At 44.9% G+C, this 15,500-nt stretch overlaps 1 pseudogene; it reads left to right on the top strand.

The window, feature by feature from the left end:
• Positions 1–263: 263 nt before the first annotated feature.
• On the top strand, positions 264–15,120 carry LOC142574708 (uncharacterized; annotated as a pseudogene).
• Positions 15,121–15,500: the final 380 nt, after the last annotated feature.

Here is a 15,500-nt window from a genome sequence, read left to right as displayed (position 1 = left end):
AAATTGTTGCGCGTGTAGATTGTTTGTGGGCATGCATTCTTCCAGGATCCATGCTAAACAAAATTCTTTTCAACCAGTTCTTTTTTCTTTCACTGCACGTGCGGGCAGCATATGCAAACAAATGCCCGCGCACATGTGTCCGCGGCGCAAGGTTCTGGCGCTATGTACGCTTTGGCTGAACCTTCACTTCAAATTGATTATTGCACCCGACAGCCATAAAACATATAGCAAGGCTTAAGTTTGGACGGGGCGCTTTCTACCGGATGGGACCGTGTGCGACCACGGTCGGCATCGCGTTTGGCCACAGCCTCAGCTTTTTCACGGGTATCCCAAACTCTGCGAGCAGGCGCAAATCGTCGCTGCAGCTGCCTGACGTGAAGTGTTCTTCGTCAGAACCCGCAGCCCAGAAGTGCATTGCCTGCCGTGGTGGTGAGCATTCCCTAGTTTCAACGGATGTCTTCATTTTCTACTAGTGGGGGCATTTTAGTGCTTACTTTATTCATGTGTATAAAATTTGTTGCTACACGTGGATGCCATACTCTTAGCAGCCCAACACAAAAGCCACCAAGTGACAACCGCCAGCCAGTTTGTAACTGAGACATCATGAGCTGTCATGTTTTATGAAGAATGGTTCAAATTCAATGGCGATAAAAGCAGTAGCATTTTGTTCTCAGCAACGTCTTGGTGCGTCGAGTATCTTTGTATTGCTTCCGAATAATAAATAACAAATAATTATTGAACTTCGAAATGAATGTGATTAGTGCCGATATGTGAACACCATGTTCAGTACATAATCGAATACATCCATATCGATTATTCACGGTGCGCATGCTTGCGGCGCGCCTTTCGCAGCGTTTAAAATAATCCCGCGAAATATTACCAGAAGAAAAAGAAAGCTCTCTGCTTGTAGGACGCTGCAGTACTTGTTTCAAAACAAGGGAGAACAAAATCCAATCTGTAATAGAAGAGTTATTTCAGAAGTATCACATGATGAATTTCTTCCATGTCGTTCCAACATATTATGGTTAATAATATGTTATGTAGATAACGACCGGACTTAGCATCCGAGGTGACATACGGCGCAGCGAAAGTTCACAGCACTATTCAGTTAATGTGAAGGTTGCAAACAAGTTAGAAATGGCTAGCGGTTGTGCATGAAATCGGCCTTATGGTCATTCGATGATGTAAATTCAGTTGCATCCAGATCCCCGCGCCGAACCCCGAGAACCGGTGTCAAGAACAAAAGCAAGGTGAAGTGAGGAGGCTCAGAATAGGATATGCTGCTGCGGAAAACGAAAAAAAAAAGAAACCTGAGAGGGAAATGCGAAGTGCGGCACTGCCATTGATACCTTGTATTCACGTATACACAATCTCGCTTATGCGCTTAGTCGTCAGTGGTGGCCTGGCACCGGCCTACGGTTTCTTTCTCATAACAGCTGCAGCCAATCATTCAGTTGTCCACATTGTTTGGCCACTCATAAGGCTTCTTCTGTTCGAGAAAATTGGGACAATTCACTTTAGGCTCAATTGAGATATCCTTATACTCTAGAAGTGCGAGTGTTTACTAGAAAATGAAGACATTTATTTCCCTGCTTGTGACTTGTTCCAACGCAATCGGCAGAACTATGGCATGTTATATGTGTAATTTTACAGCACTTATCTACAGTCCCTGATGATTCACGTTTAAGGGAGCTAGATTCCTTCCGTAATTGCTTTTACGACACTTTTAAAAAAGCCTACAGGGTGTAGATAAATGTGCTTCTCTCGGCCCCCCTTCCACAATTAGCATAGAGCTCATGCGTCTTCGTGCTTTTTTCGCCAATTGGCGTAGGGATTGCTGCAGTGTATAACGGAAAAGCCACCGTGGGGTCCTGTAACTGAGCGACGAGGGAAGAAGACACCTTTCTTGACGGTCATGGGCGCGATGTCACAAGTGACGCAAAAACAATTTCAAAAAGTTTGTTTTTGTGGACGTTTATTCTTAGGAGTAACAACATTCGAGAAAAAAAGTGCAATGCTGAAATGGAGCCCCAAGTTGTGCGAGTGAAACGCACTGGACATAGGGAACAAAGCAAAGTGCGGCAAGTCAATTTGCAGCTGGGACGTTAACCCTTCCTTGAAAGATATCAATTCAGTTATGACAGATCAAAGGTTCGAGCGTGGTTTAGTCTCATTTTCAAACGTGACTATTTATGCGTTCAACCAGAACCTTTTGTTGGGCTGGTTGGTGCATGTTAATGAAATACTAAAGCGCCAAACAGACGATACAAGAAGAGACACGGACGAGCGCTTACTAACAACTGATGCTTTATTGAATGACACAGATAATATATATGCAATAGTGGGAGCAGAACTCACATGTTGTCGAAAATTACATGGTAACCAGGCAAAAGGCGATCAAACGATTGTAAAAGATGACGAAACTCGAATAAAAGATAACGTTCGCAACAATAGCACGTGGTGTATAGGGCCAAAGCACCATAAATTATAATGGTTGCGCGATACACAAAACACCGTTTTAACGGTGTGCCCCATTAGAAACTAAAATATTAAGATTTTTCACCAAGTGCAGGCGGCGAACCAATGTGCTAAGTTCTAACTATGGGGTTCTTAAAAGGACATTTCACGTTTATACAGTATTCTTCACGGTTCGATGACGCATCCCAGGCCCCTCCTTTTAATGTGAAAGGCTTCCTTCAGCTCACGGGCAACGCTGTCTCGACTTCTGTCCAGAACAACGGTGTCTCTTATGCGAGGATGGCACTCGCACTCTTTACGATGGATGGCCATATTGGAGCCAGTTTCCTTTTTTTTTATGTGAGCGTTCATGTTCTTCTAGTCTTTCATTTAAACATCGCCCCGTTTGTACAATGTAAACCGTTTTGCATGAGAGCGCAATTTGATAAACCACCCCTTCCTTGCGACTGACAAGTGCATCGGGGTGCTGGGTTCCGCAGGTCGCGCGTTTTGGTTTTTTGGTTGTTAACGCGAGCGCACAATATTGCAAGATTTGAAGGGGCTGAGAAAACAACCGGGACTTTGAATTTACTCGCGACCTTTTTGAGTTTGTGAGCAACGCGCTGAAAGTATGGTATGACTACGGGTCTTAATATCCGGGTTTCTTCTTGCGTGTTTTGTCTTCCTTTCCCTTTTATCTTCTGGAGCAGCGACTCTACTACTGAAGTTAAAACTGTCTGTGGGAACCCTGCGTCTCATAGCCTTTAAATGTGCAGTTAGAAGCTGCTTCGTATACCATGCTTACATTATTTTCTGGCAGCCGATTCCAATGGTGTTGTGGCTATCCCAATTTTCACGGTCTTAGGGTGGGCTGACTAATAAGACAAGAGCTCTTTTTGCGCTCGGCGGTGGTACTTCCAGTGCACTTCTGATCCAAGTTTGGGCTCCAGGTCCAAAAACTGTAACTTATTGTTTTTTGGTAGTTCAAAGGTGTATTCCAAACCATGGCCATATTTTCTAAGATCCTCTAGCATCTCTTTGACAGTTTCTTGATGGTCTGATGGATCCTTTGTGTTTAACACAATTAGGAAATCATCTACGTATCTAAATACATTCAAAAGCTTTGTTTTGTCAAGCATGCTGTTCAAAACGCTATCAATGACTGAGAGAAAAATATTGCTGAAGATTGGGGCAACACAGGACCCTATAAAGATGCCTATCTTCAAACTGAACTAGTGTGGAACTAAGCTAAAAGTGAAAAGCCTAAAGAAATTTTGAACTGACCTGCCCACCGAATTCCAAAACGGAACACAGCCTTTCTTTTCAATACATGCCTTAATAGCTAAAAAGAGCTCCTTGTGTGAGGTACACTAAAAAAGATCCTTAACATCGACCGAGAAAAATTAGCTATGGTACCGCAGGACTGCAAGAATCTTACCACATCATCGGAGTTTTTTGTTTCGAAAGAAGCTTCTATATTAAGTGAACTCAAACGCTTTAAGAGAAACTGGCTAACATGACGTTGCCAAGATTAGCGTTTGCTCACGATGCAGCGGAAAGGAACCTCTGCTTTGCGGCTCTGGGCGGTAAAAAACACGCTCAGACTTATTTTTGCACTTATGGCACTTGCTATCTTTCCTAGTTCGGTTCCTTGCAGTGGGACACACCCTGAGATTTCACGCTAGCAGGCTTGAGGCTAGACGTGGCGAAACTCCTTTCCACAGCTTGCCAGGCATTTTCCTTCTAAATTCTTTGTGGGAGCACAAAGAATCCTTCTTCCTTGTCAGCCTGTACTTGTGGGTTCGTTTGGAGAGCGCCATGATGTGGTTGTAATTTTCGGCTTTCGAGTTGCTACCGTCGGCACTGGCGGGAATGTCTGGGGCTGATGCTGTAAAACTATTCCAAATATTTTGCATTATAAAAGCGCAATTACTTCATCATTTTATGTTCAAATGTCTCAGATCCAGCCCGTGTGGGTGGGAGCTGCACCAATATGGGCGGAGACTGAGGTACTTTGACCTTGCACGGACAATTATTAACCGACCATCCGGTTGGTTGGTGGAGTAAGAGAGCGAAAGGTAAAAAACACCTGCTGTCTTGCGAGCAACCAAATTTTATTCTGCGCCTGACTTCGCTCTGAGCGGACGTGCATCGCAGTTGATGCACCGAGAAAACGAGCCATGCCAGCTGAACTCGAACCGGTAACCAGCATTTGGCTGTGTGGCCACCCCTTGCCATCCGACGTCCACTCGAAAATCAAAGCCTGTGCGTTTCACCCTGCCCAGTGGCCACGTGTTGTGCCCAAGGAGAGTGGAGCTGGCTGCACGAGATGCTGTCATCCTGGCTACAGGTGCTGCAGTGGCTGCACACGGAGACGCTGTCAACGAACCCTGCTCTTCGTCAGTACCTGAAGCCAAGAAGCGCACATTCAATCGGAGTGGAGAGTATATATATTTTTTTGCATTTATGCTTTTATGACGGTTTTTCCTACTGCTGTAGGCTTCTTTTGTGCTTCGTCTATTCGCGTGTACTGTAATTAGTTGACAGACGTGCAAGTCATGTACAGGATATCGCAGTTACCAAGTATCATCTTTTAAGAAAAATACGTCGCCTTGGATGCTGATAAAACCAACCGTATTTTGTTCGCACCAGCCTAGATTAGGTGCGCATTGTTTTTGTGTAATTCCTAATAATTAGCTTTGTAATCATTATTGAACATTTAAAATCATATACTTATTGCAGGTACGCCAACATAAGGTTTTAGAAGAAATTTGAACTTATTACCGTGTAATATTTGCGTTGCGCATATATTGAGTGACCCTATTTGGTACATTATAATCAAAGCCGCCGACAAGACACGATAGTCCATGACCACCAGCGAAGCAGGTATTAGAAGTGTGCTGTGCACGCCATTGGCACGCGACCATTTACATGTGCCTGACAGATGCCCGTGCCACCGGCCATGTGCACAGAACTAACTCCATTATTCTCAATTCTACACCCTCGTCGTTAGCATGCCTTCGCTTGTTGTCGTATGTACCACTCTTGCCCCCTCTTCCCTTTGGAATAATGTTACCTATATATACTGTGCCCAGGAAATCATATGTGCTCTTGAAAAAGACAACTCCACTTCTCCAAACGTTGGCTCCCGCTTTCACCTTGTTCTCGATTTGCTCATCGCCTTTAATTTTCATGTCCCGCCTTCGTCCTGTTTTACTTGGTAAGCCCTAATTTCTTACGCGTCCTAAGGAAGGACTGTGAAATATGAAAAAGATAGGGTAAACAATGTTTACGCTAAAGAAGAAAACGTTTATTTACGAAGTGACCTAATATGATGAAGCGTTCATTATATCTCTCTATTCTGTCCCTTTTACGTGGTCATTACTTATTTAGTCGTACCTCATTTGCATCGCCTGTTACGCGCAAATACATCGACGGTGTCTCCAACTGATCCGGCGCTTCGTTCACGGTTTCTTTTTTCGATCGAGAGGTCACGTGAGCTGATCACGGAAATAGTGCAGCCAGTGCTGCCGTGAGGATAAGTTTCGACTATATTGACTCTAACTACGACGGTACTCCTAGATTTGCACACTTTGCTACGTATTCTCGCTTGTGGTGAGTACAATAAAAGCCCCCTTCCGGGCAGCATAGTCTCGGGAGAGCCCTGGGACACTATAAGGTAAAGCTATTCAAAACGTTTCTATTGCCATCCGCCAATCAGTCTTCCATGATTGGTCAAAAATTTTTCAAGCCACACCCACTTCGCCTGTCTCTCACGCTACGTCACGGAAACTGCGAAAATACCAAATCTGATATGATGTGCGCACACTGATTTTGCATGAACAGACCGAACGATATAAATATATTTATTTATCATGCGACGGGGGGCCTTTTTCGCCATGATACTCTGCCATTCATCAAACGTTTTCGGGCGGCCCCCACTTCGCCTGCATTTCACGCGACGTCAGAAAACTGCGAAAACCCACCACGTCACAGTAACGTGTACGGGTTCAAGACCCATTAATATGCTGAAGAAAAATGATTTTCATTAGAATAGCCCGAGACCACCCCGTTCCGAAAGGAATAGAAGATGGCTGCCCGCTGACCACTCCGGCACTAGCTACTCGTAGCGGCCTTCGTGCATATATTTATTTGCGTATAAAAACCTTTTCCCGTGGCACATTATTATTATGGCGACCTTTGGGCACGTATGCGAGATCACTTTCCGAAGTGTTCTTGGTGAGGGTCCGTTTTGTCGACATTTGCAACGTTCAGTTGCTCGCCGCCGCAATTTTCGACCAGCCACCGCTAGCTAAGCAACGGGAAGCGGATCAATCGCAGACGCCGACACCGGCCCACTTATCCGGTTACCTACTTTCACTTTGCTTGATAGGCCCCATCAAAACCCTATCAAATTGAGCGCGCTCCTCGGATCTTGTCAGCCAACTCGACAAGAAAATCTGGTCAGTGTAGGTAATGCTATTGGCATTCAAAGAAAAAGAAAGCTTTTACTAAGGAGGAGCGCATTTGACTGGGCTTTTCAAGCAAGGCTGTGGGTTACCACCCGATGCTTGCGTCGGTGGTTACCTAAATTTGACGTGAGGAGGTTGGAATAAAAAGAGATTCGAGTAGGTTTACGTTATTCGGCCCCTACTTATATTAAATTCCAATGGCGGAGTCGGAGCAAGTTTTTCTGCTCGTTTCGGAGCAAGTTTGTTCCAATGACGGAGTGAGAGCAGGAGTAAGGTGTTCCAATGAGAGAGTCGGAGTGGATTCAGAGCGGGAGTCACTCCGTGGAGCAGAAAAAGATGCTCCGCCAAAATAGGCGGAGTGGACCGGAACTCTGCATGACGTATTTCCTTTACCACGTTTGTCTGTTGGGAGGCGCCACCGGTCATGACTCGCGAGTTGTGTTGGTAATTGCGGACGACAAGAACGGCTCGGCTGGTTCGGCAAAGCGTGCGGCATTGCTTCTGCTACTCGATAGCGACAGCTCTGAGTCGGAAAGCTCAAGTTCCGACACACGCGATTGCTCGGATAGTGACAACTGCCGCTTACGAGCGGGAATTCGACAGGATGTTCTGCATTCCCGCAAAGAGGCCTAAAGTAGTCGGCTTCATCGAGGACGTCGTGCGGCAGTACTGGGACGATGAGGTAAGGAAAGAAAAAGGAAAGCAGCATACTCAAGGTTTAACACGTTGTGGTGCTTTCGTTTCGGTTTCTTTTTTTGTGCAGTTCCGAAGGCACTTCAGGCTATCTTGACCTGTGGCGGAAAAGTTGATCGCCGAGTTTGCCGCGTCGTCAATGTGCCCTTCGGGCACACATGGAGGGGTTCCAGCGAAATCTGCGGAAACGCATATCTTGTCTTTTATCTGGTTAGTTCTCGCCGAATTGTCTATGCACCTGCCAAATTAACAACGATAAGTGAAACGAGAAAGAGTCGGATGCCTGCATAAAACACATTTGATTACGAGCTCGTTGCTTGCAGTGCACTGTAGTCTGAAGCTGCTTTTTCGGATGCGTGTAATCCCACTGCGCAGGTACGCGGCCAACAAAACCTGCATGAGAAACGTGGCCAGCCGGTTCGACTTGTCGGAAAGGTCTGTTTACCGAATCCGTCATAGAGTAGCCGACTTCCTCCTGACTCTGGGACAGTCGTTGATAAAATTTCCTGCTGACCTGGAGAACCTCACTAGAAGTTTTGAGAAGGTTTGTTTTGATTTTCTTTACCTATAAGAAGCTCTGAATATCGCCCAGCCAAGTTTTATTGATATTGCAACATCACTGTGCACGTTTTGTTTGCTATTTCAAGCTCTATAATGCTGGGCCTTCATGAAAACGTGATAGCTTGTGATGATAACACTCAGAATATATACCAGTGGTGGTCGAAACATTCAACCTAAAAGTATCTCTTGGGATCACAGCCAATTCCTTGCTTCGGAATGATGCTGCATGCTTTGTCATCACCCACAATAGTAGGTGTCTGTTCAGATTTCCGGGCGTACGATGCGATATAGACCATGTCTGCTTTGGCAAGCAAATTCTCATTACGTGCTTCAAATCGATTAAGGGAAGCTACGCGGGGTTTGCTTTATTTTCTCTCCCATTTTGCTATAGTAAAAAGAGAAGTGGATAGTAAAAAAACATGTAATATGTTGTGTGCACGGCAGTGTATGCTGCCCTCAGTACTTCTCAAAGTTGCATTTGGTTTGTATTTTGTTTCTTTAACTTAATATAAATGGCGCTGTGCCATGAAGGGTATGATGTTGACGTGAGTTGATGGGTATGAGCACCAGTATTTTCTCTTAAAACTCCTTGCAAATGCTCATTTTATGTTCAGACATGGATGACATCGCTCAATACAAGTGTATGACTTGCTTGCAGGTGTCTGGAATGCCTGATGTTGTTGGTTGCATCGATGGGTCGTACATCAGGATACAGTGCCCGGAGAAAATGGTTGCTTCGACATATTGTAACAGGCACCACTACCTTTCACTCACACTACAGGCCGTCTGCGATGACAAAAGGCGCTTCCTGGACACATTCATTGGAAGTTCAAGCAAAATGCATGATTCGTATGTGTTCAGCTTGTCGCCACTTTCAAAGAAAATATCTGCAGTATGTCAGGGGTTTTACCATCTTTTAGGGGACGCAGCGTATCCACTGCGGGAACACCTGTTGACACCCTACAGGGATTACTGTGCTTTAACAAAGCAGCAAAAGCACTGTAATTATAAGTTTTCAACCACAAGAGTTCTCATTGAAAATGCATTTAGCACCCTCAAAAAGCGCTTCAGACAGCTGATGTATCTTGAGCTCCGCACTATTCCCTGGCTCAATAAGTTTATCATAAGCTGCTGCGTTCTCCACAACTTGTGCATTGAGTATGGTGATGTAGAGCCAGATGATGATGATAATGAACAAGTACCCAATGACGTTCAGTGGCAGAATTGCAGTGATAATCATATTGACAAATCTGGTGAAGAGCGAGCACTGCGCAGGCTTGGAGAAATTAAGCGCACGAAAGTCTTGGCAAAGCTCCTGTAGAAAAACTGGTCACTAAACCATCCTGCTCCAAACTGTACTTTTCCTTTAGCTCCAAAACACCAAAAGCCACTTTAATGACAGCACTAGGCTTCATGCGTAATCATGCAATGATGGTATGACATTCTTTGTAGCCCTGTAATTCATCATCAGCCTTGTTACGCCCACTGCATGGCAAAGGCCTCTCCCATACTTCTCCAACTACCCCGGTCATGTACTAATTGTGGCCATGTACCTGCAAACTTCTTAATCTCATCCGCCCACCTAATGCTCTGCCGCCCCCTGCTACGTTTCCCTTGGAATCCAGTCCGTAACCCTTAATGCCCATCGGTTATCTTCTTTCCTCATTACATGTCCTGCCCATGCCCCCATTTCTTTTTCTTGATTTCAACTAAGATGTTATTAACTTGCATTTGTACCCTCACCCAATCTGCTCTTTTCTTATCCCTTAACGTTATCCCCATCATTCTTCTCTCCATAGCTCGTTGCGTCGTCCTCAATTTAAATAGAACCCTTTTCGTAAGCCTCCAGGTTTCTGCCCCGTACATGAGTACTGGTAAGACACAGCTGTTATACACTTTTCTCTTGGGGGATAATGGCAACCTGCTGTTCATGATCTGAGAATGCCGGCCAAACGCACCCCAGCCATTCTTATTCTTCTGATTATTTCAGTGTCATGATCCGGATCTGCGGTCACTACCTGCCCTAAGTAGATGTATTCCCTTACCACTTCCAAAGCCTCGCTACCTATTGTAAATTGCTGTTCTCTTCCGAGACTGTTCCACATTACTTTAGTTTTCTGCAGATTAATCTTTAGACCCACTCTTTTGCTTTGCCCCTTCAAGTCAGTGAGCATGCATTACAATTGGTCCCCTGAGTTACTAAACAAGGCAATATCATCAGCGAATCGCAAGTTGCTAAGGTATTCTCCATTAACTCTTATCCCCAATTCTTCCCAATCCAGGTCTCTGAATACCTCCTGTAAACACGCTGTCAATAGCATTGGAGATATCGTATTGCCTTTATTGGGATTTTGTTGCTTTCTTTATGGACTACAGTGGCTGTGGAGCTGCCATAGATATCTTTCAGTACTTTTACATACAGCTCGTCTACACCCCGATTCCATAATGCCTCCATGACTGCTGAGGTTTCGACAGAATCAAACGCTTTCTCGTAATTAATGAAAGCTACATATAAGGGTTGGTTATATTGCGCACATTTATCTATCACCTGACTGATAGTGTGAATACGGTCTATTGTTGAGTAGCCTTTACGGAATCCTGCCTGGTCCGTAATTACCTGGATGTAAACATGAGAACCACTAGCTCCAATGTGCATCGAAATAAAGTCCATGCAGTAGTTGGGGGCTGCGTTGTGTGTACTAACGCGCGGCCCTCTTTAAGTACACAAACACATATTTGACACTGTACACTTTTACTGAAACAAGCCGATATTGTCGGACAGTGGAATTCTTTTATTCTTCTTCAAGGCCAAGAGCACTGCTTAGAAGCCTAATTTTTTCAGAATGTTGTTTTGTTTTTTCTTGCCGAATACGTCCTTTGTATTCTTGCCTTTCTTTGTGGCGCCTCTCTCTTTCTTGTTCCCGTGTAGCTCGTCTTTTTTCTTTTTCTTCTTGAATTTTGCACATTTCATCGAAGAATACCTTCATCTCCAGCATTCTCGAACCTGAGGGCTTAGGCCTTTTGGGCATAGGCTCCTTTGTCAATACTTGGCTCGGCGCTAGGCTTTTAGACTCCTGGCTGTCTGATGCTTGGATAGTCGACGCTGGGCTGGCGGATGCCTGGCTGGCCGACGCCTGGCTGGCCGACGCCTGACTGGCTGGCCTCTTAACAGCAACAACGCCAGAGCTGTCCCTCAGCTCTTCGGGCGCGAGGCTGTCGTCTAGCCAGCGTATTCTGGCTACTTCATCCTCAAAGGGCACTTCACACGGGGAATTCCCGGATTTGTTGTTGTGTGCTGTAGCGCTTCTTTTTCTACGCATGACGGTTTTGTAGCGGCTGCAGCACTGCTCACCGGTTTTTGGAACTCCGAGTGCCTCTGTAATGTTGGCTGCAATTCGGTTGAACATTAGCTTTTTATTTTTGAATTTTTTCAACGGCCCAATCTCAGCAAAGTATTGCTCATAATAATCAAATAGCAGTTTGAATTCCCCGGCTGTCCATTAACAGCCTGTACCTGCAAACAATAACTGCATGAGGTACTTGTAGAGGTGTTACAGCTGCATTAAGCGATTGTAATTGCTGGTTTGATTTGTGTAGTGCTCGTGTTTGCAGCGATCTTTTGAAGCTCATTTTATAATTTCTCCATCCTGTATCGGCCTTTGGGCTAACAGTATCAATAAATAAATAATATGTCATTATAAATGAACTCACAGCGTTGGTCATTCTTGTGGCTCTGTTCCGGCACTGTTGATGGAAAAGCCAAATGCAACATTATTCATTGCCCTGGATTCATAAAGGTGGCCTATATGAAGCGACATAACCATTACGAAGTTGTACTCTGTGACATGTTGCAGTACATTGAACCACCACGTGCATTTCATGCAACTACGTAAGCAATTAAGCCATGGCAAACTTCCTAACACAGCTTAACAAAATAACTCGCTGTCTGCTGCGCTACATCATCTCAACACGAAATTTCGAATAATAGCGTAATATAAACATGCACGGTGCCATGCAAGTTCAATATTTGCTCAAGACATGGTGCACATTCTTGATTACATTACACACGCTTAGCATGATGAAACGTCCCTGATCAGGTGGCTGTTAATCAAAATTACCGTACGGTCCTTCTGGCCTGAAATCGACGGTGACGCTTCAGGAAAAGCAATTCGTAGATTTCTGTGGCACTGAGACTGATTCGAAAATTGCATGCACTTACCGTCCTGACCTACATAACAGCACAACTCCATTCGGCAGTAGAATGCACTCGCACTGATACCGCCGCTAAAATTTCGTGGGAGACAAATTCTCAGGCACGTGACACTGCTTCATTGCTTCTTCGCGACATACAAAGCTAGACAACTACTTCTGCGCCACGGCGGACACACAGGAAAATGCACAATACAATGACGGATGCGATGCGTTTGAGTGAAACGAACACATCAGCAGTAAAGCAAGTACGCAACTGAAATGTAGCGTCAACAGACAATTGCTCCGCGCAACACGTGCGTTGCATTTAACTTACAGCACAGTGTTCAAAGTTGCGAAGACACCTACCATGTTTGTCCGCATCCTGTGTGCTCACCAGAGGAAGCAAAAGCTGCTGCACGCTTGCCGAGATATCCATTCCGCACTTTTGAAAAAAATAACAGGTAAACGGCGCTGAAGAGACAAGTGACTGGCGCGGCGGTGCTGGGAGCAAACAGCGGAAAAAAACGACAACACGCAAGGCATCCTGGGTAATTCGGCGATAGAAGTTCCACTTCCGCCTTGCTCCGGCGGCGCAGGTTGTGTTCCACTCGCGGATTTGCAGGCGTTGCTCTACGCCAGAGTCGAGTGATCGCTCGCGGAGTCCGTCGGCTGCTCCGACTCCGCCATTGGAATTCAACATTAGTAAGTGCGAGTTTCCTCCATTTCCCAAAAGCGTGCTGTGCGGCGGCTTTGCCTCTGCATACCTATATCTACGGTGGTGGTGCATCCTTTACAGAGATTTATCGTAATTTGGAAAATTTCTTTTTTTATTTATGGGGGCTAATTACACCCGAACCTTTCATTTTCCAGGTTCTGCTACTCGTTTTCGTTTTCTTTTTTGTCTTGACTATATCTTGATAACTCTTTCTCATACCCCCTGCGTTTTGATACCTTTTTCGCCCCGCTACGAAGCTTTGCTAGCGCGAAAGGGCCGTTATTTTTGTCTTGAACGCGCTACAGCCGGATGCCATTACAAGAAAGTCGGAATATACTCCAGCTTCGGAACCGTGATTCTAGTGCTCTGAAATGTGCTGCGTATGGAAGAACTATGCAGTTGGCCTAAAGAGAGAAAAAATGTTCTTTTGCGAAGCACGAAGATAGTCGTTCTGCAAAAAAAAAAAAAGTTCTCTAGAATGCTCGAGAACTTCATCAATGGAAGTTTCTGGCTAATCTCAATAATAAACCAGCTCGATGAGTCAACTTTCCGGACTCAAAAAACAGTGCTAAAGATCATGTGCGATATGAACAGGAAGCGTAACCAACATCCACTGACCCGTGATATTAGTTATGTCATCGTAAGGCCGCTGTCGCTGGCCACACTATATTATTCCAGCCGCATTGTGCACACTGTGGCACATGCGGAAATGAAATGGCTCACCTAGCTGGATGGAGGAAATTCCTTAGAAAAACTTTTTTTTTGTAGAAAACAGTGCATTAGCAATGACAAAGAATTATTCCCACGGAGACAGGAATAAGCTACGGAGCCATTCGCTTACAAATTCATTTCTCACCTGAATAGATCTCGTCCGAAAATCTATACTTCCACACCAGCTTCCCCATCGTCTCAAGATTTTATATCATTGACTTCATCTGAATGCGGCGTTCACCAATAATTAACTACCTGCAAAAGCTTGGACTGCCCACCATCCCGTATTGTGATAACTGCGGTGCATCCGAAACTGTGTAACACATTATTGGAACGTCGAGATCACAGAGAAGAGAGAACGTGCAATTTTGTTGGAATGTCCTCTGTTTCCCGGGAATCACTAGATTTAGGAAGATAAATGGGTTATATGCCTTTCACTGCAAAGCAAAGGCAAGCTTTAAAATATCTTTTTACATTCCTTGATGACAACGGCGTAATTTGCAAGCTATAGCATGTTTAGATAAACACCCGCTCCCTTTGCCTCGCGTGTAAATACTAAAATCATATTTTTAGCTTTTTCCCGTTCCCTAGGCAGAAAGGCATGAATCCGCGTGTTTATACCTCGGCAGCACGGCCTGTATTTAGATAAAGAGCTTCACTTCACTCTCTCTCTCTCTATCAAGCGTAATGCATGTGGACGAACAGCGCAGTCAGCGTAGACGGTGAAAAAATTGTTTACGTAACAAGTACGAAGACAGAAGCTATTGAAAAAGAAGGTCTTTAGAACTCTCGAGAACTTTCTAAATGTAGGTTTCTTGCTAATCTCAATCCTTGAGAAGTGTGGTAATTATCATGTCTAATTAGACAGCTAAGAAGAATATAAAATATTTCGTGACTGCCTCCCTAATGCACCGAGCCCGCATTTTGACCGCGATAGAAACTTACTTCGGATGATAAGTGTGTTTCCTCTGTACTGTTTCTTGTTTCTTTTTGCGCAATTCCTGTGATCTTGCGAGATGTATCTTACTGCCTTGATTTCTTAAATTCGTATCGTCGAGAAGCCTAACCAGCGGCCTTCCATTTATTGTGCTATGCGCAGGTGTTTCTGTTAAGCGCTTCAAGTGACGCCGCAGTATCAGCGACGCTGCTGTTGGAGGAAGCATCAGAGGAGGCGCCAAGACATTGGCACGTGAGGTGAAGCTGGGCGTCAACCGTGGCCTGGTGTCCGGTGCCAACAGTCCCGGAAAGTGTCACCATTTTACCGTGGATGACGGGTTCATGGAGGACATCGTGCCAACGGCCGACGACTTGTGCACCTAGAAATGAACAATCTATCGAATGCGAATGACAGGGCTCGAAAGGCATCGAATGTTGCACGTGTCGCCAGAGCGCGGAAGTGAAAATGGTCACATGACCTTTTACTTTATTACTTCATTCATTGTTGCATTTGTTACCGAATGTGTTGTTTAGGGACCAATAAATGAATGCTTTTATTCGCCTCACATTGTGTGATATGTCATCTGTTCCTTCATTTTAGCAGTTTACGTTATGGGGGACTTACTGGTGTTCAGGTGGTATACCAATTGCTGCCTTTACCCAAGAAACACACGTCGTGTAGTAGGAAATACAAATTTTTTTTTTCTGTGAGGTTGAAACCGAAACATTCTGAGTCTTTTCTTTCGAATTTCCGACTGCTGCTG

The sequence above is a fragment of the Dermacentor variabilis genome, chromosome 3 (genome assembly GCF_050947875.1).
Source record: "Dermacentor variabilis isolate Ectoservices chromosome 3, ASM5094787v1, whole genome shotgun sequence".
Taxonomy (NCBI): domain Eukaryota; kingdom Metazoa; phylum Arthropoda; class Arachnida; order Ixodida; family Ixodidae; genus Dermacentor; species Dermacentor variabilis.
This window is presented reverse-complemented; position numbering and strand designations above follow the sequence as displayed.